Genomic DNA, 6,299 nt, shown 5'->3' with positions numbered 1-6,299 from the left:
AGGCTGCGAAAGCACCTCACTGAGAACCGGCGAAACGGCGACTGGCCTAGAAGAAGCTTCGTCGTCGGTTTTGGACCTCTGATTGTCTGTCTTTATCTTTGTCCTTGCGTTTTTTCGGTAATGCGGTCATCGGATGATCCGACGGCATAATATAATTGAACCTTCGGCCAAAGTAGTGCAAAGCTAATTCAAAACGCCTTTTAATAGTACGTTTGTTAAATCTAGCACAGAACCGACAACTAGTGACGTCGTGATCAGGGCCTAGGCATGGAATACAGTAAGAGTGGAAGTCCTTATGAGGTATTCGCTTTCCACAAGAAATACAATTGTTAACTTTTTCTGACATCGGTCTGGGGCAAGAAAAAAGTTTCCCCAACAGGGTACTTAGCATTATTGAAGACTTCGGTTCTGAAATTCAACTTCGAAAATCTCAGGAGTCGGCCGACCGGCACTTGCGAACTGCTTCTGCTTTGGGCACCGCGTGGCAAGAAAGACTGAAGAAAATGGCGTTGGATGCATCTTATATACCCTGGCGCACTGACGTCAGGAAAGAAGCAACAGCAACCGACGCCGGACCAAGACTTTGGAACTCTGGCCGACTGCGGGACCGCCTGACGGCAGGATAACCCAAGTGTGATGATTGCAGCAGTGTAACACGATAAACATCAGGACGAGTTCACTTGGTTTTGGGCCTCGGTTGTCTCTCTCCTTTTCTTTGCGTTTTTTTGTGAACTCCGGTAGTCGGATGGCTATCCGATGACATTTCTGGATAATTAAACCGGCGTCCAAAATAGTTTAAAGCAAAATCATACAGATGCTTAATAGTGTGTTGGTTAAATCTAGCACAAAACCGACAACCAGCTACATTGTGATCAGGGCCTAAGCAAGGAATACAGTAAGAATGAAAGTCCTTATGAGGTATTTGCTTTCCACAAGAAATACAATTAACTTTTTCTGACATCGGTCTTGAGCAAGAAAAAAGTTTCCCCAACAGGGTACTTAGCTTTATTGAGGACTTCGGATCTGAAACTCGAACACGAAAATCTCAGGAGTCGGCCAACCGGCACTTGCGAACTGCTTCGGGCATCACGCGGCAAGAAAGAAAATGGCGTCGACCGCATCTTTTATACCCCTGACGACCTGACGTCAGGGAAGGGGCGACAGCAGCCGACGCAGGACCCAGGACTTCGGAATTCAGGCTGACTGAGGGCAACCTGCTAGCAGGATTACCCAAATGTAATGACTGTAACAGTGAAACACGAAGAACATCAGGACGAGTTCACTTGCTGGTCTTTGTACATGTCACTGTGTTCATTAACGCTTTTTTGTTTATTAAAAAAAGTCTAAACTAAAAATATAATTCATTACAAATTATAGTTCTGATTCTTGCCTTGATTGCACAAAGAAAACATTATAAACATAAAAACAGAAAAAAACATTACTCACGGGTGAAAAAAAGAAATTTATTAGGTCAAATTTCAAGAGAGACTACAATGGTTTTGCATTTGTTTCTGACAACTAATGAACCATATACCTCCAAATTTTCTTGGCAAAACTTAATGTACTCTGTGCTGCAGCTCCACAGACAAGTTTCATATAGGGAAACATGCCAGGGTATGCACAAACAAATAATCACACAGCAGCCAGAGTGACATAACCTGCAGACAATCTATGAGTTTAACGGCAACAGCTGAAAGTTAAAATGCCCTCTATCTAAAAGCAAGTAATGGTGCATGCAGACACAAACATCATCTAAAATGTTAAACAGCTTGCAGAAGCAAATAAAATTACTTGAAAAGCTTATTTTATTTGAAAAAAAAGAGGAAAATCAAAATGTGAAGCAACCTCCATTAGAAGTGCAAAACTTTATGGATTTTTCAATAATTTCACACGTCAGAGTATCTGTATATACAAGTTCTAGGGGGAGAGAGAGAAAGAGCAGGTAATGGCCAGAAGATCACAGCATATTGTTTCTAGGGGAACAGGAAGAACACGTGGTTAAATTATTACAATTGTCTGCCCAAAATTAAACATTTTAGTACAATAGAATGTCTAAAAATAATGGCAACTGCTACACTGCAACACCAGTGGAATAAACCATTTACAGATGAGCAAACACCAGTACTCTAAGCTTCCAGTTCCAAAACCTTTAGTAACTAGAGGTGTAGGAAAACAAGAAACTCTCAACAGGATGTGGCTGTTACAATTATTAGTCATCCCAAAGGTGACCAGTTGATGCACTTTAACACTCTTACAGAAAGCTAATACACTCTGGTCCAGTGTGCAGGAAGCTACAAGGGAGACCAAATGCATTTCTGTAGGCAGCGTTAAATAGAAGCTCATTGTCTCTTAACCTGGACACGATGCACTTCATGTTTCTCTTCACATGGAACTATGAAGTCTCAGTATACACTGTGATATTATTAGGCTACAAACAGCTTAGACAAAGAGTGCTCCCCTACCACTCTAAACTGTAGCAGCACACAAAAGAAAGACTGCAAAAAAATTAAATGTGAACTTTTAATAAACTGGCAATAACCCCCATGTGGAATAGAGTTTTACGTCCAAGCTTAAAACATTTTCTATACAGTTCAAAAACAATATTTCAGAATGTTCTACATATTCGATTGCACAGTGCAAAACAAGGTTCGAGATCATGAAATCTTGACACAGTTGCAGATTCTGAAATCTTGATTCTACAGGATTTAAATATCTGAAAAAAGAAAATTAAAAATGAAATGCATATGTATGTCAAATCAAAATCTTCATCGACTATTACAAACCATTCTTTCTGAACCCCACACGAGTACACCCAGCTAGCACTGATGTTACAAAGTAACTATGCCACTACACAGTGATGACAACTAAGGAGAGCAGAATACTTCTCTCCACTACAGCTACAATATATGTACGTCTGCACCAATACAGCTACAATATATGTACGTCTACATCACTGCAGCTACAATATATGCACGTCTGCACTACAAACAATAAAGCCCACAGTTAATTTTTACAATTTTAAAATAATTTATCACACTCCAGCAACAGAGTATAGCCCTGCTGGGCAGACAGACATCTTGAAATCAGAACTAGTGATAATCACTCCCGAGAAGCAACTCTTGGGTAAGTATGGATACTGTAAGGACAGACAGAACAATGCTGTATGCAAATACACTTCATAAATTACATTTTTAAAATCATACTAATCAAAAGGCTGACAAAGTACAGTTGTGCAAGAACTTACCATAACAGCAGATGCCCTACTAATCACTGCTGTAGTACTCGTAATGAATGGGTTACAGCCACTGATGTCCGGCCAGGGTACCAAAGCTTCAACTTCCCCAGGATTGTATGTCTGTGACCTCAACTCGTAAGTATAGGGGTATACAGGTAGACGTACAAGCATAACTCATCAGCCTATCTCCAAGCCAATGGCCTGAAAACCCTTAAAAGTGACAGACTGGTCAGCTAGGAGGGGTGAAGCAGGAAGTGGTATGGAGGCCTCTTTTGTTCTAAGATACTTTCTACAGTATGGTGACAGGGAGGAGAAAGGGTGGTCATGCGATTATGGAAAAAATGTAGAGAGACAGTAGGGCAGGAAGGAATACTGCAGAAGAGATCAGTAGGACACCTACTGTTACTGTAAGTTGTTACACAGCTATACTATCTCCTGACTGAAATCGCTGTTGCAGTATTCCTAATGAATGGGTGATTCCCAGAGCTGAATGGGATGCAAGCGTGGCTGGTTATTGAGCTGTAGAACTGTTCAAGAGGCCTGAAAGGACTGACCTAGTGAAGACATCCTTAGACTTTGAGAATGCATCAACCCCGTAATGCTTATTGAAGGTGTTTACAGAGGGTCAAGTGGCAGCTTCTATATCCTGGTATCCACCCCTTTGTAGAAGACCTCAGATGATGATACTGCCTTGGTAAAATGAGCTTTAAAACATGAGGGCAAGCATTTGCCATGTACAGAACAACAGGAAATGGCCTCAGAGATCCAGTTTGCAATAGTTTAAACATTGGTTGGCCCAATTTTGACTGCATAAAGGAGACGAACAGGTGGTCAGATTTTCTAATGGATTTGGATTTGTGCAGATAGAATAGTAACTATTTGTGAACATTCAGAGTGTAGCAATCTTTCCTCCATGATCGGTGGGTTGCCAAACAAGGTAAGGAGATTTATAGCCTGGTTAAGTGACACTTCTATAACTACTTTAGACATGAAGGGTTACAAGCTCTCAAGGTCATCCAATCCTGGTGGCCATGAGATCCTGAAACTGCAGAATGAGAAGTTATGTACCTACCATAACGTTCCATGTTAGTTGTCTTCTTCTCGCCTTTTTTATTGCTGGATGGGTTCGGAGCCGATCCTCGGCTCCGACTTGGCTTATACCAAAGCTCGAGAGCTATTTTTACAGGCTCGAGGTAACCCTGTATCCCACAATGCTAGGCGCTAACTACCCAGATCTCGTTTGATAGCTAACACTATAGCAGTTCTGACCCCAGAACAAAGGAGAGAATGGCATACCCATATAGATAGCCATCCCAAGAAAAGGATAACCACTGGAGACCATACTGGGAAAAAAAGGAAGGCTCCGTAGGATCCTATCGGTCTGTCCAGGCTAGGGGGTTGGAGGGCGGGACGCAAGAAAGAAGGCGAGAAGAAGACAACTAACATGGAACGTTATGGTAGGTACATAACTTCTCAATGTTAAGTTGTCAATCTCGCCTTCATTCTTGCTGGATGGGACTGCATCCCTAGCACCTCAACCCTGGGTGGCTCATTGGAACAGACTCTTGAGGATGGTGGAACCAAAGTTAGCTCGGCTTCTGGAGGCCATGTCCAATTTGTAATGAGAAATAAAGGTATGGGGTGAGGCCCATGTGGCTGCCGCACAAATTGAATCTAAAGGCAGCCTATCCTGAAAGGCTATAGACGTAGCTAAGGCTCTAGTTGAATGGGATCTAGGTCTTGAAGGAAGCTTTTGATGCCTCAGTTCATAGATGAAAGTGATGACAGAGGCCAACCACCTAGAAAGGGTTACTTTGGAAACTGGAAGGCCTTTCTTCCCTTCAGCATAAGATAGGAAGAGCTGGTCAGATTTCCTAATTTGTTTGGTTCTATCCAGGTAGTAACGAAGTTGGCGATGAACATCAAGAAATGCAACTTTTGTTCCGCTCTGTCAGAGTAATTAGGGAAGAAAACTGGGAGATCGATAGTCTGGTTTAGATTTGCCTCAGAAGATATCTTGGGTAAAAAGGAGGGGTTAGTTCTGAGGGACACTATCTTTATGGAAAACAAGATAAGAAGGACGAACGCAAAGGGCATGAAGTTCTGAGACTCTCCTCGCAGAGGTTATGGCCACTAGAAACAAAGTTTTCCATGAGAGTAACTTCAAGGAACAGGAAGCCGCAGGTTCAAAGGGAGGGAGAATCAAGGAGGTTAAAACTAGGTTCAAATCCCACTGCGGTGGGGGACGTCTAACCGGGGGCTTAAGTAAAAAGATACCTTTAAGGAATGCTTTACAAAGTTTATGAGACATAATGGAGGAGTCTGACAAGCCAACATGAAAATTTGAAATGGCCGCTAACTGGACTCTGATAGTGGAGGAAGAAGAACCTGAATGAAAGAGTTCGGCCAAAAAATCTAAGACCGATTGGATAGGAGCCACAAATGGGTCTATGTTCCTAGATTTTGCCCAGAAGGAAAAACGTTTCCATTTGCTGGCATAAATCCTCCTGGTAGAAGATTTGTGAGAAGCTAAAATGATGTCACGTACCGAATGGGAGATAAAGGGAAACCTGGCTAAGGTTGGAAGTGGAGCAACCAAGCTGTGAGGTTGAGAGAGGGGAGAGATTGGTGCAGCTTGCCCGACTGATGGGTCAAGAGATCTGGAACTGGGTCCAGATGCCAGGGCTGCTCCAAGAGGTAACGGTGCAGGAACGGAAACCATATTTGTCGAGGCTAGTACGGAGCAATGAGGATCATTGTGGATCTCAAGGCGCTAGCTTTCTGAATTAACTGAGTGATTAATGGAAAGGGGGGAAAGGCGTACAGGAGACCCCGGGGCCAATCGTGGACGAGAGCGTCTCTGGGTGGGTGGCCGAGAAGAGAGTGAAAAATTCGTGGCATTTGCTGTTCTGGGGTGTAGCAAAAAGATCGCAGCAAGGCTGACCCCATTTTCTGAAAATTTTTTCCACTACTGACTGCTTGAGAGACCACTCGTGCGGCATGAGAATGGCTCTGCTCAGCCTGTCCGCTATGACGTTGGACTTCCCGGGGATATTAAGAAAAT

At 42.9% G+C, this 6,299-nt stretch overlaps 1 long non-coding RNA gene across 1 annotated transcript in view; it reads right to left on the bottom strand.

Moving 5' to 3' along the window:
- Nucleotides 1-1,449: 1,449 nt before the first annotated feature.
- The window catches only part of LOC122787275, a 133,098-nt gene continuing 128,248 nt past the window's right edge, over nucleotides 1,450-6,299 (bottom strand). Inside the window, exon 2 of the long non-coding RNA XR_006362557.1 lies at nucleotides 1,450-2,713. This is a non-coding gene — a long non-coding RNA (uncharacterized LOC122787275). The remainder of the gene's footprint in view (nucleotides 2,714-6,299) is intronic.

Source organism: Protopterus annectens, chromosome 13.part0 (genome assembly GCF_019279795.1).
Source record: "Protopterus annectens isolate FY-2018-M chromosome 13.part0, PAN1.0, whole genome shotgun sequence".
In the NCBI taxonomy this organism is placed as follows: Eukaryota; Metazoa; Chordata; order Ceratodontiformes; family Protopteridae; genus Protopterus; species Protopterus annectens.
The sequence above is the reverse complement of the archived record's forward strand: the minus strand, read 5'-3'. Positions and strand labels throughout refer to the sequence as shown.